The following is a 26166-nucleotide window of genomic DNA, read 5'->3' as shown; positions in this document are numbered from 1 at the left end:
CCAGCCCTTAAGTGTGATAGGGTTGTGGTTTTGGTCTGCCTTCTCTAGAGAAATAAAACCAATATGATTTCTCTCTCTCTCTCTCTCTCTCTCTCTCTCTCTCTCTCTCTCTCTCTCTCTCTTTCTCTCTCTCTCTCACACACACACACACACACACACACACACACACACACACACACACACATCTATGTATCTATCTACCTACCAACCTACATTTATCTACCTACCTACATATATCAATTATCTCTCTATCTCTCTGTCTACCTACCTACCCATCCATCTATCTACCTCTCTACTTAAGGATCTGAGAGTCAAGGAGGTTTATTTTAAGCAATCAGCTAACAAAATTGTGGGGCCGATAAGTCTGGCATTTGCAGGACAGGCTTGCACGCTAGAAATCCAGGGAAGAAGTGATGTGCAGTATTGAGTCTGATATCTTTAGGCTGGAAACTCAGGTAGGGTCTCTCTGTTTCAGTTTTAAGGCAGAATTTCTTCTCCTTTGTAAAACCTCAGTCTTTGCTGTTAAATCCTTCCATTGATCAGATGAAGCCCACCTACTTTATAGAGAGTGATCTGCTTTGCTTTGCTCAAAGTGTACTGATTTAAAGGTTAAACACATCTTGCCCTGGCCAGTGTCACTCAGTTGGTTGGAGCATGGTGCCATACACCAAAAAAATTCAGATTTGATTCCCAGTAAGGGGGTTCAATCCCTGGTCAGGGGCATATGAGAAGGTAACTGATCAATGGTTCTCTCTCTCTCACCTCTCTCTCTCTCTCTCTCTCTCTCTCTCTCTCTCTCTCTCTCGTTCTTGCTCTCTCTCTCCCTTACCCTCTTTCTAAAATCATAAGCATGTCCTTGGATGAGGATTTAAAAAATGTAAAATTATTTTAAAAAATTAAAAATAACTAAAAGTTAAACACATCTTGAAAGTATCATCACAACAACATCTAGACTGGAGTTTGACCAACTGGACATACAGCCTGGCCAAGTTGACAGGTAAAATGAACTCTCACAGTGATCCTGCTTCCTGCCTTGTTCAGAATGGCCTGGCTTATATACTGTCTTGGCATAATTATAACAGCACTCAACACTCGGTAAAGTGGCACAGTTCAAAATATATAGACACATCCCACTTCAAGGGAATGGCTGGGACTCCATCAAACTTACAGAACAGGTTGTAGGGAATTTTATATTTGCTTGTTCATAAAGGTGGATTTAACAGGTTTCATAGGTGTAGCCTAATTGACTCTAATATCTGCTTTCATTATAATCACATTATGAGGTTAGGAGAATTAGACAGTTAACCTTCACCCACCTAAAATTTTCTATAGCTAAAGTTAATGACGCAAAAGTATCTATGTGTGTGCGTGACTGAACTGGCTGAGGTCTGCTTGAACCTGAGACGACACAACTGTGGCTGCTCTTCTACTGGGGAAGAGGCAGTGCATTATGGTTTGATTTTAAGTTGGCCTGAGCTGACCTCATGTGTCAAATGGTGTAACATCTGAACTGCTGTGGGAGAGATGGCTGTGATAGCACTGAGACTAGCAATGGAAGGAGGATTTTGTTCTGAAACAAAGTCTCATCCACTGTTCTCTTCAGTTGAAATCCTTTTATGGACCTCTTTGCCTTTGTCAGTTCCTCAAAGTGAGATTCACAAGCTCTCTGAATCAAGATAAACAAGGGACTTATGGAAAGTGCCTTGCCTCGCTGACCTGACCAAGCAGAATGAGGAGGGTGGCAAGCCTTCAGCATGATCCCAAAGATCCAGCTTCTTGGCGTCCTCACCCTGTGCAGCCCCTCCCACAGGTCACAAGGTGTGACCAACAGGATGCCCAGTAGTCATGGCATGTTCCTTCTGAGGCTAGTCACAGAAGACTCTGTGGCATGACCCTCACCTGTCCATAAGCTTCCAATGGCTCCCATTTCATAATTCCCAATTTGTGGCCTTATTCCTGGTCCCATTTCACAATTCCCAATTTGTGGCCCCTCCCTGATCTCATTTCCCACAACTCTCTCCTCTCCCTTTTCCTTTTCCTTCTTTTACCCTTTCCCTTCTCTTCCTTCCCCTTCCTCTCCTGCTCACTGCACGTACTCACTCTAACTCCCATAGCACATACCCCCACCCAGCTTCATACACTTATTGTCATCCCCCTGAAATGTCAGCACCAGGAAGGTGAGGACCTAGCTTACCTGGCTCACTGCCATCTTCTGGATGTCCAGAAACACACCTGACACGTGATTTTCCCTCAGTTAATATTTGTTAAATAAATGGAAAAAAAATGCATGCCTGGCAAGTCTACTTTTTGAAGCTAAGCTCCAGTGTTATCACTTCCAGCCTTCCTTGGTCAGTGGATTTCTTAGTCTGTGTAATTTTCACAGCTTGATTAATTTAAATTAGAACTAGGATAACAGAATTCTATCTCAATTAAAATACTTGAAATTAAAACTTAGCTTGGGGCTCCCCTCTTCCTGACACTCTATACCTCCATACACTGCTGTGTTCCTCTGGGTCTGACCCTTCCAACCCCAGGAGCATGGCATGAGACTTAACCATACCATGCCTCATCCCCCAACACTGTCAGCCCTTCCAGGGAAGGCAGACACCTTATTTCTCCAGCACAGACGTCATCCAACATTGGCCCATAGGCCACATGCTTTGTAAGTGCCATTCACTGGGGCACAGCTGTGCTAATACTTCATCTGCTTTCATGCTACAGCAGCAAAGTGGAATGGTTGCAACAGGTCAGGTCTGAGGCAAGTTTTGAAAAACTGAAAATTAAGTACTCTCTGGGCCTTTACAAAAAGTTTGCCAATCTCTGATATTGAGACATTTAACAACATCCAGGTCCCTAAAGGGATAAACCTCCAACATGAGAAATGCTGTGATGAGCTAAGTCAACATAAGTAGAAAAGTTAAATGTATAGGATTCAACTATTCACTGAGTCCCACTGAAATAGATTTATTTAAAATGACAGAATATTGAAAAACAAGTCACGCATAGAGTTTATTATTCCATGCTATCCATGTCACGGAACCCAGAGTTGGAAATTTTAGCAGTTTCCATGTAATGCAGTTAATATTTACTAACTCTGTGCCCCAAACATTCTAAAATTTAAAAAAAGCAATAACTTAGGAAATCCCAAATAAATGATTGTGGTACATTTTGTTGTAAATGTTATTCCCTGCTTAATGGATCTTTTATTTGTCATTGTATCACTGTCATATGACTTTAACTTGCCTATAAAAAGGATACATAGCCTAAGATGTTTTCTCTTAGGGGTGATTTCTATTTGATACCAAGACTAAAATGTATGTATTTATTATCCCATAAACGAAGGTAAGTCTCATGGGTCTTAAGAACAAAGTGGGACCCATGGGACCCTCTCTAACATGTAGTCAGTCCCTTACATGGTGCACATTTCAGCACGGAGCCTTCCCAGAGTGCAGATCCTCTTACTGCACCAGGAGACTTGTCCAATGTTGCACCGAGTAGTTTAGGTGGAGTGTAATCATTTATACAGAGTTGAAACTGAATTTATGCGAGGAACAAGAAGTGAATATCAAAGACAAGGTAATTAAAAATCATTAAAAACCATTAATTATGACCCTTGCCATTCCCAGGGCTCCAGGCTTGAGAAGCAGGAGGAATTCCCGTGGGAGGTGGAGATTCTGCCAGAATTCATCCAGGTGCAAAGGCAGGGGAGCTAGTTACCTGGGAAGGTCTGGCTTGGCCACAGGTATGCAGCCCTGGGTCCTGGAAAGAGAAAGAGGGGTTCCAGAAGGACTGGCCCCACCAAGGAGAGGGTGGGGATGGGGCCAATTTGCTTACGTTTTCTGTTTACATGCATATTCAATGATCCAACTCATAGAAGTTTTGTTGTATTCTCAGATTTTTAGGCATTACCCCTCTAGAAAAAGTGAAGATATATCTGCCATTCCAGCCTCACTTTTTTTTTTTCAAATTTCTCTTTTATATTTCTGCAAAAAACACATTAGCATTAAGGAACAATTACGTTATGTCATGTTTAAGTATTATTTTGGGAGTTTGATTCGCCTTGTAAAAGGATCATTAAAACCTTTTTAAAAAGTGTCTTCTAAAAATCACTGTGCATTTTCTATGAGTACAGTCACTGTGTTAAGATGTCGCTGATTTAATAAATACTGAGCGCCTATCGTACATAGACTTGAGATACAGCAGTGAACAAAGCAGATGCATATACCTGCACTTATGGAGCTTGCTTTCTGTGTGTGTTTCATGCTGTTGAGTTAGCTTCAACTCCTGGCAACTCCTGATGAGTGATGTCCACAATGTCCTGTCCTCAACAGCCCTGCTTGGCTCCTGTAAACTCATGCCTATGGCTTATTTTATGGAGTCAGTCGTCTCATGTTCAGTCTTCCTCTTTTTCTGCTGCCTTCTATTTTCCCCAGCATTATTGCCTTTTCCAATGAACCCTGCCTTCTCATGATGTGTCCAAAGTAGGTCAGTGCCAGTTTTGTCAGTTTTGCTTCCAGTGATGTTTCAGGCTTAATTTGCTCCAGGACTCACTTGCTTGTCTTTCTAGTGGTCCAGGGTCTCTGGAGAGCTCTCCTCCAACACCGTATTTCAAATGAATCATGTTTTTCCCATCAGCCCTCTTTATTTGTGTAGCTTTCACAGCTGTGTCCACATAAACTATTCACATAGAAATTGGGAATATGAGGGTGAATGATCTTAGACTTGGTCTCTAATGATAATTCAGTGTTCTTGGGGATCTTTCCTAATTCTTTCATTGCTTCCCTTTCAAGTTTCAGCTCTCTCTTGATTTCTTGGCTGAGTCTCCATTTGAATTGCTGGCTGGGCCAAGGTAAGCAAAATCTTTAAAAATTTCAATGTCTTCAGTATCTATGTTAAAGTTGTGTATTTCTTCTGTAGTCATGATGTTTGTCTTCTTGATGTTCAGATGTAGTCCTGCTTTCTTCGTTCACTTTCATTAGAAGTCTTTTTAAATACTGATGCTTTCTGCCAGTAAGATGGTGTCATCTGCATATCTAAACTTAGCGATAGTTCTTACACCAATTTTCACTCCTCCTTCCTCTGAGTCTAGCCCTGTTTCTCAAAAGTTATGTTCTGCTTAAAGATTGAGCAAATAAGGAGATCAAATGCATTCTTTACCCATAGAAACCATTCTTTCTCTGCACATTCCGTCCTGACAGTAGCTTCCTGTCCACAGTATAGATCGTGCATCAGGACAATCAAGTGCTGAGGCACAGCCATTTCTTTCAGAGTGACCCAGAGCTTTTCACGATCCATGTGAAGACCTTATGTGGTCTACACAACATAAATTAAGCTTCTTCTGAAATTCTTTGGAGCACATCAATATCCAACAAATGTTTGCAATGTATCTTGAATGCCTCTTCCTTTTCTGAATCCAGTTTGCATTATAGTAAGAGAGAAAACCAATCATATATAATAAAAGCCCAGCAACAATAATGGCAGAATGACCAGAACGACTACTCAACCAGTCACTATGAGGTGCACTGACCACCTCTCAGTCCCTTTCCCCGGCTAGCAGGCTCTGATCGCCGATGGCAAATGGGGACTCGGGGTGGGTGGCGGGGGATGCGGGCAGCGTCAGGCCAAGGCCCCTGCCCCGCTGTTTGCCCCCCACACAGAGGGCTACGGACAACGGGGGTAGGGCAGGTGAGCGGCCGAACAGGCTGACCTCTTGGTCCCTCCCCTGGGCCCACAGGCTCTGATTGCCACCGATGGTGAATGGGGAACTGGGGTGGGTGGCGGCGGGGGGCAGGGCCAGCTGCCAGCAGCTGGGGAAGATGGCCCTGACCGCAGTCTAGGCCTAGGGACAGTACCCGTGCATGATTTCGTGGGCCGGGCCTCTAGTACAAATATAAATCAGTAAATACACAGCATGTAATCTCGTGATAAATGCTATGGACAGTAAGGAAGCTAAGAAGGGATATGGCATGGGTGGCCAGGGTGGGCCTTACTAAAAAGAAACTCTCAGCCCAAAGCCTAAAATTAGAATGTTTCATGCAAGTGGCAAATGTTAGCATTTGGGATTTATATAGTTAATAGCATGAACTGGAATGATTGGTAAGGCTGCATGCATGTATGTGTATGTGCATATGTTTCTGTATAATTTGATTATAAACATTATTACATGACTAACACAAAATGGCTTCTCACTGTAAAATATTTGCATAGTAATGAAAAAGAAAAAAGTTTAAATTTATTGACCTATCTTTCCAGTTTAAGAAGCTAGAAAAAGAAGTGCAAATTAGGTATAAATCAAGTAGAAGTAAAATAAATAATAGAACAGAAATCAATGAAATAGAAAACAAAAAACACTAGAAAAAATTAACAAAGTCCAAAGTTAGTTATTTGAAAATATTCATGAAATTTATAATCTCTTAGTACAATTCATGAAGGAGCAGACAGACTATATATCCTGAATACATTTAAGTGATATGTAATAGATTTTTAGTATGTCCAAGATATGTGTAGGTATCTCTTCTCCCATGGCAATCAATTGAATAATATAGATAGATAAAATAGACTAATTCTGAAAAAAACACAACTTACCAAAACTTAATCAGGAGGAAATAGAAAACATGCATAGTCAAATAGTCATTAGAGAAATTCAATTTTTAATGAAAATGTTCTCCAAAGAACAATCCAGATACACACTATGCCATTGGTAAATACTACCCAAAATTTAAAGAAGAAACAGTACCCATTTTACACAAAGACTTTCAGAAAATAGAGGGAGCCCTGGCCGGTGTGGCTCAGTTGGTTGAGTGTTGTCCCATACATTGAAAGGTTGCTGGTTGATTTCTGATCAGGGCATATATCCAGGTTGCGGATTTGATCCCCTGACGGGGCATGTGCGTGAGGCAAATGATTGATGTTTCTCTCTCTCCTACTCCCTCTCTCTCTAAAGTCAATAAAAACATATTAAAAAAATAGAGGAGAAAAAAAGAGATGCTTCCCAACTCATTTGGTGAAGCCATTAGCACCCCAACAACAATATCTGAGAAAGATTTTTCAAAAATAAAAAAGACAATATTTCTCATACAAGTAGACACAAATCCTTTATAAAGGGTTATTAAATAGAATTTAGCAATATATATGATACTTTAATAGTTTTTACCCCAGGAAAGTAAAGTTGATTTATATATGAAAATCAATCATTGTGATTCATCGACTCATGAGGGTGATCTATCTACTCCACAAGCTACAGGCCACTCACAGCTACTGCTGGAATAGTGGGTGCACTTTAAAGCCATAAACACTCTATGGATCCAATTGATTAGCAAGGAAATTGTTGGTTTAATGAAAAGAACCTATAAAAAACCTGTGATATGGACAGATGATCAAAACACACAGTACATACTTGGCACAGCAGATTCTAGTGTAACTGGCTAAGTAGGTTTTATAGATGTTGGTTTCATTGTTTTCAGAATGATATTTCTTCTGAGTATGAATTCATTCCCTTGCTCATGTAACCACATGAGTTTTGAACTGATATTTGGGATAATTCCAGATCTTCTTGGTTTCTCTAATCCAGAGAGAAATGTGACATTCTGAAGAAGTGAGGAAGGACCAGCCTTGATTTACTCTTCTCCCTGTGGTTTAGAACTCAATTTTAGTGATGAAGTTGCTAAGGTAATGCCAATTGCAATCAACACATGTCTTCTGGCATTGGATATAAAATAGCCCTCTTGCCATAATAACTTGATAACTCCAAAATACCTAATAAATTAGAATTTTAAAGTATGAAAACAAGCATTTTAATATATTTATATATTTTTGGCTATATTGATCCATAAGGTTTGGGAAGGTCCTATTTATTTGGGTAAGTGACATAAAAGTTGGGCAAGATATATTTGAACTATTAATGCCAGGATAGGATTAAAGAAGGCACAGTCAAGAATAGGTCAGATGTGGGAAGCTAGAAGGCAGAATTCCTGAACCAGGTTGTAAGGTTAGGGTCTGGGGTCTGACACAAGACAAACTGAACCTGTATCAGAACAAGAAGATTTTCCAGATTCTCCACTCGAGAGTGGGATTGTGGTAAATTAGAATAAAGGACAAGGCACCTAATTTGAGAACTACCCTCAGTTAGTTTAGGAGAATCACTTTTAGGAATAGTTTTAAATGGCACGAGTCTCTGCCCGTGAGCTTAGCCCTCAGTCTTGAGAGCATAGTAGGAACGGCTTCAGCTTTGGTAGGTAGAGTCAGCGATTCTTAGTAAGTTTATCTAATTGCCCAGTGAAGTATGAGTGTGTGTGTGTGTGTATTTTAAAATGAATTATTCATCCACTGGTAATGACTATAAGTAGGAAAAGGAGGTTCTGTTTGGTGATATTTATATATTTCCATTAATAAATTTGGAACACGATATAGATTGACATAGAAAAAAATAACTGGTTTATTATTAGATTCATAAATTTCCTTGTTTGATGTGTAGGAAATAACTCTCTAAAGAACAGAGCAGCCATTTCTTTTCTAGAGATGGCAACGTAAGCCCAGATGTCCAACATCCCTCTCCCCAAAACCAACAGTGATAATCAAAGGAAGCTAAAAATAGATTCCGTGCTGGAATCCAGGAAAGGCTATCATCAGAATGCCAGAGTTTAATGAATTTCTTGTATATAAAGTGCAGATGGGCTAGATTAAAAGAAGCCGCAAGGACTCACACGTCCCCTTCCTAGAACACCCCTGCTTCTTGGCAGACCTCCTGCTTCTCTCTGAAATGAGTGTGTTAGAAGTGAAAGAAAAAAAAGGATCCCTATATTTGGACCCCAATCTTTTTTTTGAGGGGAAAAGGCCAACAGCATACAGAAGTAGCTGTGCCAGAAGTTCCTCTGGAAAGAGAGGTGACATCAAGTATAATTGGGCTTCTTCTGGCTGCAAATTTCCCCTGAGAAGTTGAGGCCCTGTCAGCGTGGAGTGTCTCCTTCCTGATCCAGTGGGGTTGCTCTCAAACACAAGAGACAGCAAAGCCATACAGTAGAGTGGAGTTAGCCACACAAGGAATCTAGAGTAGAAGATTGGCTACATGGGGAACTAACTAGAGAACATCGGTCCCTGAAGTAGTAGTTTCAGTAAATACAGAAAGAAAACACAAAGAACCACTCCTCCAGGTTCCTTCCCATCTTCTTCGAGCATGGCATCACCAGGCAGGAGTCTAAGCCTGCTCTTCCACCCCTCCAGGTGGGGAGGAAGGTCACTCCAGCAGCACACAGGGGACCTGTATAGAAAACCAACTGTAATCCTGCATAGCACAACATGCTTCTATGTAAGCAGGAAAATTCCAGAAAACCAATGTGGAACCTACAAAAGTATCTAACTTGTTTTAAAAACAAGTATATAAGCATAGCACTGAAATAGAGAAAAAAATTTTTTTGGGGAAAAAAAAAAGCCTTTTGCTAAAGGGATTACAAGTTATGTGTATTCAAAATCTTTTTTGTGCTCTCACTGAATATGAAGAAAATGCAAACCATAAATTAAGAGGTTAGTGATGAGAGATGAAGGTGTAGGGAAATCTGATGGGGTTCAATAGAGAAGAAACAATCTTTTAGGGTGACTTAAAAGACATAGGAGCAGAAAGGGTCAGAACTGGTAACAAGCACTGAGTCAGGCTTTTCAAAGAGAAACTAAAAAAATATTTCCCCCAAAGCAAATAAATAGGACAAGGAGATGAATGTCATTGGAGAGAAAAAAGAGAATAACAATATAGATATTAAATAAAAAATTCAATAAATTCCTGAAGAAGATATAAATTAATATTCTCCTTCATTAATATTTTTAAGAAAACGCCAAACTTATTCTATTTTTCATTTGATCTCATCACCCCTCAATTTAATAGTTTCAATTTATCTACATTTTTAGAGTATTAAGCCACTACTTACTGTCATCTAGATCTTATAACTATCTCTTTTTCCCCTCTGCATTTGGATATACTTTAAATGCTCACAAACACTCCTTATGCAGAATGGCTTTCTTAATGTTGGCTTTCTGAAGCATATTTTCTAACAGTACTCAGGCAGAGCTCAGAGAATCATGCACCCTGAGTGCTTACATATTGGGAACCATTTTCAAACTGCCGTCATATTTAAGCATCAGCTTAGCTCAATGTCAAATCCTTGGCTCACTCATTTTATTTTTCATATTTAATATATGCTCTATTATTTTCTGGCATAAGAAATTTTTATAAAAACTTCTCGTGACAATCTGGCTTTTTAAAAATATGTGACTTAATTATTTACTTGTATTTTCAAAGAATTTTTGTTGTTGTTGCTGTTTGTTTCTTGAGAGTCCAGTAGTTTTACATTAAAATGTTTCAATGTTGCTCATTATGACTTTCTTTGTCATTTCCAAACAAGTGTATCTTTTAAATATGCAGTTTAAAGATATTTTTCTTTTTTAATTTTAGGTAAGTTTTCAAAAATTATAAGATTTAGTGTCTGTTCTGTCACATTGCTTTGTTGTCTTTTTTCATGGGTTTCTATTATAATTATGTTAGACCTTCACTGGTCATTCTCTATTAATATCACTTTTAAATCCTAAGCATTTTCTCATTTTTTTTATACTTACTAATGTGTTCATTTCTCCTTCTCTTGCTCTGTAGCCACTCTCTGCTATATTTATTAACCTTTGTGCTACTTCTAGTTTAGTCTACTTTTCAGAAAAAAATTCTTTTTTTAAATCTTTTTTGAACTCTATCACCATATTTTTAAGCTTTCATAGTTTTGCTATATTTCATTCTTTTAGATAGTCTATCTTTTTTACTTAGTTTAGCTTGTTTTAAAATACACTGAAATTAATATCTCAGCTCATTCAAAACCACTATCATAGCAAAACCAAAATGAAACACAGCCAATGGGAAAAAAGTGTTTGCAACACACATAACTGATTTGTGATTAGTGGTCTAAATACATAATGAAACTTTACAAACAACTTAGAAGAATTTGAAGAAACAAATATAAAGATAGAAAAACATGCATATAGAAAAAAATCATAAAAAATATATATGGCCAACATATTTTTCTTTGCTAATTGGCACATAAAAAAGAAATTAAAGTGTTGGCAATGGTGGCAATTGAACAGAGATCCCCAAAATAGGGACACTCTTCCAAGAAAGATGTACTAACTCCACTTTTTTTCAGAGTGTGGATGAAAGTAGAAATTAGTAACATTTTCTAGAAAATAGCCTGTCAATAAGTATCACATACTTTTAAAAGTATTTTCTACTAGGATTGAACAATTATATTTCTAAAAATTTAATATAAAATAATAAAATATAAAAACAAAGATTTTTGAGTAAAAATAATCTTATCTTTTATATTTATTCTAAGCTATTATGCCCCACTATAAAATGTTTATTAAATACATTTGAGACACTTCAAAATATAGACTATTTACAAATATTAAAATAATGTTATAGAAGCATATTTACTATTATGAAAAAATGTTACCCTATGCTATCAATAAAAGAAGTAATTTAAAAAGTAGCATATTTAGTATATTCTCAATTTCTAACAAAATATTCATGGAAGAGTAAAAGTATATATTCAAAGCAGATCAAGATTTTTTGTCTAAAATGTGGGACTGCAGGAGATATTTTATCTTATACGTTTTATTATTTTCTAAATTATATGGGCATACAGGTATAACTTGAATAATGTATCTATTATCTATTTATCTGTCTTAAAGAAAAATATAACCTGAAGGAAAGTTTATTTATGCTAATTAATTTTTCTTTCTAGGTTTCTCTTTTGCCAACCTTTTCTTTTGAAATAATATAGACATCTTATAACTTAATTTTTAGAATAAAAGCTTCTCTGTGAACCAAAATATGTACTTACCATTATTCATTTTGTGACTGTGAGCACTTATTAACATAGAAATGCAGCACAGTGATACCACATTGTCAGATGGTGGCCCCTCTGTTAACGATGCTGACTTCTACTTTATTAAAAATAATCCATGTGCCATAATTAAGACTGATACAGCATTCACCATTTCTCCTGTTTTGCTCAAGTTCATCAATTACAGTTAAATATAAAACAATAAAGGGTTTTATTTGGAGTAGAAACTAAGGAACTCGTTAACTACCAGTAGAAGCTATTTCTTTCACAGTCTCTAAATACTAAAACATGAAGTTGTCTAAATTTATAAAGTTTAAATGTTAGGGCCCTATATTGAAAATTACTTCCGGGCCATTAAAAAAAAAAATGTTTATATTGATTTGAGCGAGGGGGAGAGAGAGTGAGAGAGAAAGAGAGAGAGAGATCCCTAAGAGAAAGATCAGTCAGCTGCCTCCTGCACGCCCCCTACTGGCGATTGAGCAGGCAACCTGGGCATGTACCCTGACCAGGAATTGAACCAAAGATATTAGTGCATGGGACAAAGCTCAACCAACTGAGCGACACCAGCCAGGGCCCATTTCTCTTCAACATGCTCCCTACTCATTTTGATCACAGAGACTTGACAATGTGGCTGTGAGTTTGTGCATGTGTGTGTCAGCTTCGAGGCGGTGCTTCTGTGGTGCCACTGACCTTTCAGAGCCCGTGGCCTCTAGCCTGCCCCCCACCCTCACCCCCATGGAAGCCCAGCATCTCCCCTATTTGCTTCCCCACAGGTTCCACTGCCAGCACAACCTTGGTCATTCACCTCCATCTCAGCCAAACTGTACTACTTTCTATTAACCTTTTGTGTTGTTGTTAAGTAAAGACACCTCTGTTTAAAGAGTGGTGCCCTCTTGCCTCCTCAATCAGAATATGCTAAAAAAAAATACTGAACAGAGATTGTTTTTACTTTGTTTGTGGAGCTTGTTGATCAGGCTACCCACCGCTTCTGGGCGTCTTTGCTTCCTGTGTAGGCTGCTGGGACAGCTGCCATACCTCCCCACCCTCGTTTTCTACTTCACACACTTGGGAGGACTGGGCTGGTGGGATGGTAGAGTTTAGAGTGAGGAACCTGAGGCCTCCATTCACCTACTCATGGTCTTATGTAGAAGCTCCGGATTCTCCAGAAAAACAACACCACTCCCACCCCCATGAATCATTTCTAGCTCTTTACATGTAGAAAGAAACTGTTTGCAGGAATGGACGACACTCCAGATTCCTTCTAGACGTCAGCTGCTCCCAGCTAGAAATCCATTCTCCAGATTAGAGTCTCAGTTACCCACATCTACCTGGAGACTCAATGTGTACAGGTAGCAGCTCTCACAGATGAAAACATCTTTTCTTTCATTAAGCAGACACCATGCACACACACGCAGAGACAAATGTCTCTCACACAGCCCACACACGTACACACATACTTCACATATACATGTACTACACCCCCGCCCCCTCCTACACAAGCTTTCTTTGAGGCAAGTAGATCTTAAAGATAGCAGTTGTAATCTTGAGCCTGTATCATTTTCTCTTTCTTCATAAATTAAAATCATTTCAATTAATGATTGAGTCAAAGGTTTACACCTGTCCATACATTAATCATTTACAAAACTCATTGTCATTAGAAGTCTCTTACAAGATATTCGTCTTTTGGCAGCGTTGCTTGTTTGGTTTAATTGAGGTGTTAGGCAAATTAGAAGTGACATCATTAGGGAGAAATGGTTGAGTGGTTGGAAGTGGGTCAAGGCTTCCTCACAGAGAGAGCCGAAGGAGTGCCTGAAGGCATCGTCCTATTAATTTATTAAAGGTGTATGTGTTTCATGCAATTAAAAGAAATCTTAACTGGTGAGTCTCCACACCCGAGCAGGAGCCTTCTCGGCAGGGTGAAGTCTGCAGAACTGTATGAACAGCAGCCTGAATAGAGACAAGGACAGTCACAAAAGTGCGCTTCCTCTTACCTAGTTTCCCCCGGAGTACTTGGAAGGTTATTGTCTCGGGCTCAGTTTTAATTGCCTTATTTGTATGTGGTATTTATATAACTTTTGTTTATGTCTCAGAAAAGGATATCACTCTTCATAGAACTCTCTTATGTTTCTGTGGTTTATGTTAAACCATAAACTGTATCACCTGAGAATGTAATCAGCTTGCTTCCCTCTGCAAAAGCCAAACTTGATAGCACCTGACAGGTGAGCTCAGCGTTGTCACTGCCTAAAAGCCTTACTATCTGATGCGAATAACACAGTGCTCAGGACTCCCGAGGACACGTGCTGTCAGAGCATCTCAGAGCCACGTCATGTCCAAGCAAGCAGGACCCCCTGGGCTGAGAGATGGGAGCAGAGGGGGTTCTGGAGCCCTGAGAAGTCCACATGGACCTGCCCCTGGCCACCAAGAGGGGCTGCATCTGCTTTGCCAAGTAAATACGGTTTTAGAGCTAAATGCTAGAACTGAAGGCAAGCTTAGAGGTAGGGACTCAACACAGTCATAGCTGATGTATGGAAAGTAACCACTCAGCTGGGCGGCTGGCCGGGGGCAGGGAGGCTGTGCAGGTGTGGCGCCCAAGGCAGCACTCCCTGACTCCTCGTCCCCTCCTGGGACCATCTGTGCTGTTAGGAATCTCTGCGGCTTCTGAGTTATAAGACGTCACCAGAAAACATACCTGATGCTTCTGTTGCAGCTTATCTCTGTGCTGATCTGAATCCATAAATAAACTGCATTCTGCACCCCGGGTCCGGGGCAGCTGCCCAGAGACAAACCCTGAAGCATGTGAGGGCAGCATCCTGTTCCTCGAGCCGAGTCAGGCAGCGCTTGCCCAAGGCTGAGCTGTGGGAGCTTCCTCCAGAGCTGGGGCTGCCTTTATTAGAGAGGGGTCTGCAAATCCCAGCATGCAATGGGACAGAAGCTCTCAGTGGCAGGTGCAGAGTGCTCGTCTAAGCCACCCTCATCTAAGACATCACCCACATTCTTATAGTTCAATGGCTTCTGTCCCACCCTGAGGAAAAAAATCCCTGGAAATGGGAGGTTTCATGGGGGCAGTTAGCAATATCCCAGGCCCTGTTCACTGAAGTGCAGTGGCTGTTATGTCCTCCCAGTCAATGGCCTCTCTCCCCAGGTGCTAAGACCCAAAGATTTACAGTTTCCTTCCTTCCTCTCCCTTACTTCCAATAGTCAACCCCAGTCAATTTTAGCTTAAAATCCTTCTCTGTCAACTAACTTCTCTCCCTCCCCACTGCCCCCACCTTGGTCCAAGTCCTCTGTAGGAAGAATTCCCAGATGCCCCCAGTGGCCCTCACTCTGTATGACTCCTTTCTCTTGAGTGTGAGTAGAACCCATGGGTGTGAGGAACTATTCTCGTGATTATGCTATGTTGTATGGCAAAGGGAAAGCATCCTGATGGGCCGCACCTGATCAGGCCAACAGATTTTTCTCAGGGTGGTGGCAGAAAAGGAAGTCACAGAGACTAGCTCTGCTGGCCTGAAGCAAAGCAGGCATCCATGCTATGAACTGCCTATGGGGGCCACATCCAGGACGTAAGGGTGGTCCCAGGTAACAGCCAGCTTAATTTTCAAGGAAATGAATTCTGGCCACAAACAGTGAGCCTGACCAGGATCGGGGCACTGACAGAGAATGGCAGCTGGCTGTCACCTTGCTCTAAACCCACTGAGAAGCTGAGTGAGAATCCAGCCACATGGTGCATGGGCCTGTGACCTGTAGAAACTGCCTGGCCATAAATTAATGCTGCTTTAACCTACTTCGTGTGTGGTAATTTGTTACTCAGCTGTAGTTAAGGAAAACATATGTAAAATTCTGACTGTGGCTGGAACCCCAGGAATATCCCAATGGTCTTGGGTTTAAATATTTTGCAATTTTGCAATTAGAATATGGTTGCTCCAAGTGACATTCTATGGTTTGAAGGTTATCTTCTAACCAGCTACGAACTTCTATTATTTGTAAGTCTTGGATAATCTACAGAAAATCTCTCCACGGCAGAATAAAATGGTGTGTGTGTATGTGTTTGAATATTCCAAAAGGCTCAGCATAATGCTGTATTGCTCAAGCTTATTTTTTGGTGACTCATTTAAAAACTAAATGGAAATCCTAGAAGGATTAATGAGTTCATGTGCTTCATGCTTTGAGATATGCATTAAGTAGGAACAAATATTAAAATGAGACCTATACCATGATTGTTTGTAAGGCTTGTAACTACATACATTTTGACACTTTGAACCTCTGACTAGCTGGGGGAACTTCCAAGGTCACATACTCCAATTGAATCACCTAAATACTAGTACACTTCCAGTTGTAATCCGGCACGAGGCTGGGACAAGCACACGCTCGGGGTGCAGCAGCCGGCGAGAGGCCTTCCTCATGGTGCCGGTCCCGGGGACACTCCTCCCAAGGCACTTGGCATCTTGCACTGGCTTTGCTCTTTCATAAGAACTGTTATGGATGTGTCTGTGGAGAGGACAGCAACCCCTTTGATTCTTATTTATGATTGTCTTTTATGAGAGACTTTTTCCTTTCGGTTATTGAAATGAAATATTAATTGTCTGTCTGTGAGGTTGCCTTACACACGCCCTGCTTTGGAGGCATCCTTCCTAGTTAACCTTGGGACCTGCAGTCAGTCAGCATTAGCTCTGCCGGTCCCATACTCCTGTGAGCGCCCGCAGCAGCAGGCATGGATGGGGAGGGAGGAGTCAGTCCCTCTGCAGCGCCCTGCTTAGGGAGACTCCCCCCTCAGAAGAAAGCAGACGTGCTATTTGGGTTGAAGAGGACAGTGCAGACACAAATTGGTTTACTCTCCTCAGTGAAAAAAAAACAAACAAACAATAAAAACCAAGATAAAATTTGACATTCCTAATGAGATGGTGACTGAAAAGGAGCTGGTTCTCTTGGAAAGTATGGAGTCCATGCTCATTACCAACCTGTGGGCGGTGCGATGTGTGTACTTGTGTTTGTACAGATGGGTGGGGTGTCATTTTAATCCTGTAATGGGGCTTACTTGGGTCCCCTGACTTGCTGCCAGCAAGACTCTCATTTCCCTTCCATGAGCTCATGCTCGCAGGAGATGAACCCAAGTATTTCATTAAGCACCTTCTTGGGGATTTTAGCACACTGAAAAATTTAAGTGCTTTTTAAAAAAAAGTTTCTCTCTCCATCTGTCTTTGAAATACATATTCTGTTCAGAATATAGGACGATACCCTCTCTTTCTTGGCTGGGCATTTCTGAACTGGCCACACCCTTTCAAATTTATACGCTAGTGATGCACAGTATCTCCCTGAATCTCTGATGACAATCAGACAAGCTTTCCACACCGGCATGACTGCAGGTTCTTCCTGTTCGTTAATTAGACTTCAATTTGTCCTCTGTGCCAATTTTTAAACCTCCTACGTTCTTTACCCACCTTTTTCCCCCCATCAATCAACTATTCTCCAGTTTTAATTAAAAGCTTATAAAGTTTGCAGAACATTGTGTGTGTGCTGAGAGACACAGGTGGGGGCGGGGGAGAGGGAGAGAGGAGAGAGAGAGAGATAAAACTCAGGTCAAGTTATGTTATAGGAAACACTCATGAACACAAAACTTTTTGTAAACAGTATATTGATAAAAAAAGTAACATGGTGCATCTGATTGCAATTTAAATAAATTATCAATCATATGACACCATAAATCCCCAAACCACGACTTTCCGAGAGGCATTTCCCAAGGTCTGACTTTCCCCTAACAACAGGGAAAGGCGGTGAGTAGAAATCTCTCCTCCACGCTGCAGGGCAAACTCAACAAACTGATCTTGTCTTTTAATCGGTTGATGTAAGCCACTTTATGAAGAAAGAATTTCACAACCTCTGCCACTAAAGAGGCTGGGAGCCAGCTAGCTCGAGGTGGAGGGAAGCTGGGCCCTGGGAGGCGCGTCAGGGCACGTCCCGCCTGGGAGCCTGGCCCAGGCCCTGCACCCCCAGACCGTTGGGCAATGAAGGTGGGAGCCACACTGCTTTTCCCAGGGTTGCCAGGAAGCTGCCGACCAGGGCCATGGGAAAAGCATGGGGCCGAAAGCTTATAACAGCAATTTGTCTTTGTAATTGTTTATTACGACTTCCTTTTTATAAATAGTAATGCCTCCTTTCAAAGTATTAGTTTGAGGAAAGCACAAGTCCAGATTTGGGACAGAGGGAAGATAATGTCTAGAATCAGTGGATTCAAGAGTGAATGTGCCAGTCCTAGCAATTTATTCATATATATATATTTAAATTAGAAATATTCAATGCATTAATTGTGATTAAATCTAGGAATTGATTCAAGTAAGACCTCATAGTTTAAGAGACACAGTAGAGCCCTGGCCAGTGTAGCTCAGTTGGTTGAGTGTCCTCCCATGCAATGAAATGTCGCAGGTTCAATTCCCAGTCAGGGCACATACCCAGGTTGTAGGTTCCATCTCAGGTCAGGGTGTGTGCAGGAGGCAGCTGATGATCAATGTTTCTCTCACATCGATGTTTCTCTCTCTCCCTCTCCCTCTCCCTTCTTCGCTCTCTAAAAATCAATAAAAACATTAAAAAAAGAGACACAATAAAGACTTAAGAGCTGTCCTATGATGTCACAAGAATACTTTACTAACAAAAATATCCTGTATAGCAGAAACAATTTCCAATTTCCTTTTCTGCCCTTATACCTCTCTTTCTTTTTGTGTAAATTCCTCCTCAGCCCAGTGCGCGCGCATGCGCGCGCACATACACACACACACACACACACACACACACACACACACACAGATGCGCACGCGTGCATGCACGGCATTTCCTCTGAGGACTGACCCCCCCCCCCCCATCTCCATCCACTTGAGTACCTCAGGACCCACCTGTGGGGACCACGCATCCCTGAGTCCAGGCACAAACAGCTGGCCCTGAGATGCCCCACGACCCCAGCTGCACCATGAAAACTATACAACAATTGGAGATCGGGCATCAGAAATTCTAGCCCAGCCTGGCTGTGCTCTTGAAAGCATGAGCTATGAATTTAAGGGCTGTGGATGGCATCCATTTTCTCCCAGGTGCCCTGGAAATCAAGAAAGGCAATTTGCAACAGAAGTGAGTGAACCAGGCTGCCCCTCTTCTGAATTCTGAAGGACATGCAGCAGCCTTTGAAAAACTCTCCTATTGCTTCAAGTCAAATCAAGTTTGATTTCTCTCACTCACAGGCAAAGGAATCCTCAGGAAAACCACGGGAAGAAATGCCCCAGAATGTCCACAGTGGCTAATTCCGCCTGATGGAATTGAGGTGGTTTGTATTTTTTCTTAGTTTTATTTGCAAGGGACCTTCTTGAAGTTTTTATTTGTCTTAATCTCACAATTTTGAGAAAGTTTAAAAAGAATGAAATCAGAAAAACATTTCTCTAAAGAAATAAAACAGGAAGAAAAATAGCAGAGATTTTAATGCCATTGAATAAATTGGCCATCTAGTTTGTATCTCACAACACTCATTATTTTTATCATAATTATTTTCCATAATGTAACCAGACAAAACAATTAGTATTACACAGGACAGAGCATTTACCTGAGAAGATATAATTGAACAATTGTTTAAGCATAATCTTATGCTTGAGGAGCATCTATCTGGAAATAAGTTGACATGTAATGAGATATTTGCTAAGAGAAGCAAGATGCTGGCATTTTATGAGCAGACATAACTCGAAAGAACATTCTGAAAGGTCATTTGCTAGAAGAACCATTCCAGAGCCAGACCCATGTCCAGTTCTTTCAGGACCTTTTTGTATGTTTTGCAGAGGTTGAAGGGGTCCAAGGATTCAGACGCTGACTCCTTTGGAGAGTTTGCAAAGAGTTTGTGATCTCATGGGAGGACATATTTGCTACTGTGAACTCAAAATGCAACAAGGCTGCCTTCTTTTTCTCAGGTGTATGTGTTCAGAGAAACACAGATGCTCTGCTGATTCAGAGGTAAGAGTGCCATCTACTGAATCAAAGACCTCATTTCCGGCAGCTCCACAGCTGATCCTGTGAGACCTCCAACCCAGGAGAGGACAGAGAAGCTGGGGGCACAGAACAAAGACAGCGGGACAGCCCCAGGCTCAGGCGTACCTCTGCTCAGACAATGTTTGCAGGCAGAAAAGAACACTCTGAAGCAGAGGGCTGTTACCTGCTGGTTCAAAAGACAATTCCTGCAATTGGTTTGAGAAGCCAGACAGATGCAGTCACCGAGTCACTTGGGAGAGAGGATGCACATGTGCAGTCGTGAGCACTTGGGGCCTGAGAATCTGGGAACGGTGCAGAGGGTGCAGCCTGAAGGCACCCTGCACACAGTTCAGACAGGATCATGTCCAGCAATTGGGCCAGGGAGACAGCTGGGCTGCCCTTGCCGGGGACCAGTCAGGATCACCTGGATGACCGAGGTCCTAACCCCACCCTGAACACGTGTGCATAATCTTGGGCATTAAGAGAATCACTTCCACGTAGTTTCTCTATGGGCAAATCACAGGTGATAATGACACACTGTTCATCTGTCTCACATCATGATGATGGAGATTAATTTGCTAATGCTTTAAAGAGCTTTTTTAAAAATATTTTTTATTGATTTTAGAGAGAGAAGGAGAGAGAGAGAGAGAGAGAGAGAGAGAGAGAGAGAGAGAGAGAAGAGAGAGAGAGAGAGAGAGAGAGACAGGAACATCAATGATGAGAGAGAATGATCAATAGGCTGCCTCCCACATGCCCCCTACTGGGGATCGAGCCTGCAACCCAGGCATGTACTCCTGTTTCATAAGTCAATGCTCAACCACTGAGCCACACCTGCCAGGCTAAAGAGCATTTGAAAATACTAATTGTTATTATTATAATTGTTACACAAGTTCCCGAAAGGACTTAGGGAAGCCTGCAGTCCATTTGTCTCCCTTTCATATACATGGTGGGCCTACCCATCCTCTGTCACTTGTCCAGCTGTATTAAACCTGAACTGGCCATGTCCCGTCCACAGACCACAGGAGGTGGCGGCTGCAGCTCTCTTGCTGTCTCGTCTATTTGGACTGTGAGTTGCTTTTGATTGTGTGTCCACAGCCAGAGGGCTCTGGGGGGTCGTGAAGAGATCACCTCATCACCTCTTACAGACCTCAAGATTTCCTGGGGAATTAGAATTTAGTTAATAGGATAGAGAGAATTGGTCAGGTACTATTGGGAGAAATAGCCCCAAATTCTAAGTGGAAATGAATGAGGGGCCCCTTCCCACCCTGGGGTGTTCAGCAGATATGGAACCTAAAGGGCAAGGAGGCCTGCCATGCTCATGGCCCTGTCATCTCCTTCTGTGGCAAACTTCTCAAGACAGGTATCATCCTTGTGCTTCCAACATCTGACAGACCGCACCTCCGGGCAGAGCGTGGCCCTGGGAGCCTGAGGAGCCTTCAAAGGCAGAGCCACCCAGCTTCCTCTGCAGCAGGAGGCCGAGGCCACGGTCACTCAAAGGAGACCGTGTGACCAGGATGCTGTCCGTAGCCACAGGGGGTGGGGCTGCAGCTCCCCTTTGGCGCCACTCTTGGCCTTACCTGAGTGGGCCCACGGGCTCGGTGTCCTAAACATGTAAACGTGGGCATCTGATGGTAGAGCGGTGGTCTACTGGACTTCAAACTCTGGGCGGTGAATTGCCATCCCAGGCCTGTCTTCCCATTCACGGGGGTCCAGGGCTGCCGCTGGCCTCAGCCTCTGCTGTATGGTGAAGGCCCACTGTGCTTAGGCTGCATACAAAATGTCACCGACTAGGTGGATTAAATGACAGGCCATTATTTCCGCAGAGTTCTCGAGGCTAGATGCCAATATCTAGATGCTGGCAGTGCAGGTTTCTCCCGAGGCCTCTCTCCTCGGCTGGTAGATGACTATATTTTCCCCTCTGTCCTTACATTCTCATCCCTCTGTGTGTGCCTGTGTCCTAGTCTTCTTTTCTTATAAGGACACCTGTCATAGTGAATTAGAGTCCATCCTAATGCACTCTTTCAACCTAACCAGCTCTTTAAAGTCCTGGGAGTTAGGACTTTGACATACACATTTGAGAGGATGGAAGTCAGCCCACAGCAGAGGAGAAGACAGCATTGTGGGGAAGGGCAAAGTGAAGTGAGACAGCTGTAGTTTTATTATCCCATTAATAGCTGAATACGACAGAGATTCTAAGTTATTCCTCCAGGTAAAGGACCTAAATTAAAAAAAGATAATTTTTTGCACCACCAAACTCCCATTACATTTTCTTTGATGTTTTATTGCCAAATTCTTTTTTTTCAAGGTGATATTCTGATTTAAGAAGAGCGAACAATGTACAGTGCAAGCTGAGAATATACCTAAGCTGCTATAAATATGTTGACAAATAATGATAAGTAGTAATAAATATGTTTTATTTCCAAATTATTGTAGTGATAATCGATGTGTACGTTTTATAGTTCACTGAGTCTTCCAAGAGATGAGGACTCACCAGGAAACTTGGTGCTGAAATATTTGAAATGGTCAAGTATCCATATCAAGTAAAATATTAGAGTCATTTCAAACTTTCCAGAAGCAAACATATGCTTCAGCCCTTCCGTCTTTGATGCAGTGACTTTGTGGCCTATAAAAAAGTACACAAGTTGGTTATGAGCCAAATTATTTGGTAAGTAAATTCTTAACTAATAAAACAGCTTTCCCCCCATAATCTACTGACTACCTGGAATAACTTATCACACCGAAGCAAAATAAATGCTTAGTGTTGAAAAAAGAGATAAAAATAATTGAGACTGCACAAAACTATATTGGAAAAACACCTACAGTGTTGAAGATCAAGCAGGTTAAACATGAATATTGGAAAGAGTATGTTTCACATGTAAGAAATCTCCACAGCTGTCTGCTCTCTGCTACCACTCACTTGTTCTCTGGAGGGTCAGTGGGTGAGTGTAATTGAGGCATCTGTAGGAACTCATAGCCAGCAAGCTTGTAAACAACAATTGTATTGTACCGTTGAAGTGGTTTGGTACCTCATTTTGGGGAAAGGAATTATGAACAATCTGAAAATCCAGGGGGTCTTACTTTCTCTTGAAATAGCCTGAGAACGTGCAGCCAGGATTGTGCAGACAGCTAAGGGCACAGGTTGGACCTGGGCCTCTCTGGATGGGCCTTTCTGCCAGGTTAGGAAGATGTTCTTTAAAAGTGCAGCTGGGCTCTGAGAAAAAGCTTACCCTGGAAAAGGCAGAGGCAGGAAAAATGTGAGTGTGTATGTGGGGGGAAGAGTTTAAGAGAATTCACTGTACTTTCAATGCAATTTTTCTGTAAACTTAAAACTGCTCTAAATATAGCCTATTAAAAGAAAAAGAAAAAAAAAACACCTATGCTTTCTTCAGATCATTAGCTTCTAGGGCCATAAATTTCCATAACCCACTAAGCTTCCCTCCATGGTCTTTGGAGGTCATAACATCTGTTGACATTGATTATTCACTCAACAACCACTTCTTGAGAGCCAGCAATATTGCCAATTCCAAAAGCATGTCCTCACCACTCTATATCATTGTCTTGCTGGATAAATGTTTGAAAATGCATGAAATGTTTGCCCTGTGATTCTTACGGGGTGGGGTGGGCGACAAGAAGTGTCTGGAAGATATTCATAGAGTTGTGATGCTTGCAATGAGGTTGAGATATTCATATCCAAGCACTGTTGTAGATTCTGGAGATGCAGCAGTAAGCACAGTGATTCAAGTACCTGTCCCCATGTGGCTTACACTTTGTGGGATACACACGCGCAAACCAATAATCAGAATCATTTCCGAGAATGAGCATCAGAACGCTAGTAGAAGAGAGAGTGATGGGGGTAGGAGCTGGGAATCAAGTTTAGCTAGGGTGGTCCTGGGTGACATCCCTGGGAAGGTGACTCTTAAGCTCGGAGCCTTGACTGTTGAGGAGGCTGCAGGGGAAGGTGCACTTGGCAGCAGGAGCTGCTGGTTTAAAGCCCTGAGATGAGAAGGTATTTGGAAGGACTGAGGCTTCAGAAAGACAACCGTTGTCACGGAGACTGAGGTAGCCAGCAGCAGCAGAAGTTGGAGCAATGGGCCAGCATTGTGTCCCACTGAGCTTGTTCCTGTGTGCTGGGAAATTTCCAGAAGAAAGATGTTGTTCCTCTTAATAGTTTGGGAAGCTCGTTTTGTAGACTGCTTTGCATTTCCTCCATGCCTGACCAAGTCATTTATACTAGTAAGCAAGGACATTTTTTGCTTTCCTTTCCAATCTGTATGTTGTTTTTTTCTTTATCCCTACTTTGCTGAAAGTTTGTGTCATAAATGGGTGTCAAATTTTGTCAAAGGCTATTTCTGCATCTATCAATATGATCATATTTTTTTTCATTATTTTAGCCTATCATGGTTAAGTATACTGGTTGGCTTTTGAATGTTGAACCAATTTAACATTCTGGAATGTATCCCATTTGGTGGTAATATATTATCTTTTTTATAGATTGCTGGATTTGATTCACTAACATTGGTATGAAGAAATTTATGACTATATTTATGGCCTGTACTTTTCTTGTCAAGTCTCTGCTTGGTTTTCTTATCAGTATAGTGTAGGCCTCGTAAAATGAGGTGTTAAGTGTTTTTTCCTTTTCCATTTTCTTCAAGTGTCTCTGTAGAGTTGGTATTATCACTTCCTTGAATGTTAGATAGAATTCCCCCAGGAAGCCATCAGCACTGGAAGTTCTTCCTGAGAGGTTTTAAAGTATGAATTCAATGTCTTTAATGGGCACAGGGAGATTCAGATCATGGGATTTGGTGCTGTGTATACTCCAAGGACTTGCCCATTTCCCCTAAGTTGTTGAACTTATTGGCATGATGCTGTTGATAAATGCCCTTATTATTATTAATGTCTTTAAACCACACAGCGATATCCCCTTCATTCAGACTCTGGGGCAGGGAAACTGAGAAAGCGTCATGCCAGAGCTCAGGTGCATGGCGATCAATTGAACTGACACCCATGTGCCCTCTGTCCTTTCCTCACTTCCTTCTGTAAATGCCTCCACCCTCAGGGCAGAATAGGTGCAAAAGCGATGCACAACCTCCTGACATGTGTGTCTTTAGGGACTGGGGAATTCACAAGTGGCTCCAGATCCGCAAACACCTTTTCTTTTAAGTCACCTCTGAATTTCAGGAACCTTGCCCAGTAGTCCTCTGGGTTTGTATAGCTCCAAAGAAGCATTGCCTGCATGATAAAATCACAGGTAAAGAGAAGGACCTGGAAGGTCTCCAGCTTTGAGCAAAGCACTTGAAGTATAGTAGGTGTTTTGTAAATGTTCCCTGAGTGCCTGAATGCGTGTATGACTGAATGGAGAGGCACAGAAGAGAGGGACGCTTACTCTGGACCAGAATGTTGCATGCCCTGCAATCAGATAGTTCTGGGACCTTTTAACACCTAGTATGTTCTTCTATGTCCTTGCTCAGTATCAGGAGCCTATGTTCGTGTGTTTTTATGTCAATGAGATAAAATGTATTTCTCCAATATCAAAGGAACCACATGGCATTGATAGGCAATATTTAATCATTTCACCTTCATCGTTGGTGGATAAACAGTCATAATTGTCAAGAGTCTGAATAGCAGACTTATTTTTGAACTTGCTTTAATGAACAATAATAATAACCCCCAAGAACAACAGTTCCTTGTGAAATCATTCCTGTCTTTGAACACGGTACCAAGTATTTCATATGTATTATCTCTGTATCATTCTCAAAGCAATCATGCGGTGGGCAGAGTTTTATTTCCATTGGACAAACAAAACCCAGGCACTGAGAGAAATGGGTACAGATGTCTCAGTGGGTTGTTGGAGAATTGGGCGGGGAGCCAGCAATATTGCTTGATTCCAAAAGCATGTCCTCACCACTGTACATCAATGTCTTGCTGGAGGAGTTAGAAATAATCTGTTGCCATCATAAGCATTTAATTATAATGGCTTGTTTTGAAAATGAATGAAATATTTTCCCTGTGATTCTGATGGGGTCGGGTGGGCGACAGGGAGAAGTATCTGGAAGGGGTTCCGAGAGCTGCAATGCTTGCAAATGAAGTTGAGATATTTGTGCCCAAGGTCTGCTCCCTCCTATGTCTCTCCTTTGCACACCAAGCAGTGCCTGGAGGTAATCTAGGATTGGATAAGGCCATGGAGAATGACGAAGCGGTGCCCTCATCCTGGTGCCAGTGGAGGGATTCTCATGCCTGTGTTACAAGCAATTAGTACATCTATGAATGAAGACATGTTGCTAGTCCTAGTGCAGTGCTA

This window comes from Cnephaeus nilssonii (genome assembly GCF_951640355.1).
Source record: "Cnephaeus nilssonii genome assembly, chromosome: 2".
In the NCBI taxonomy this organism is placed as follows: Eukaryota; Metazoa; Chordata; class Mammalia; order Chiroptera; family Vespertilionidae; genus Cnephaeus; species Cnephaeus nilssonii.
Note: the sequence above shows the minus strand (reverse complement) of the source record.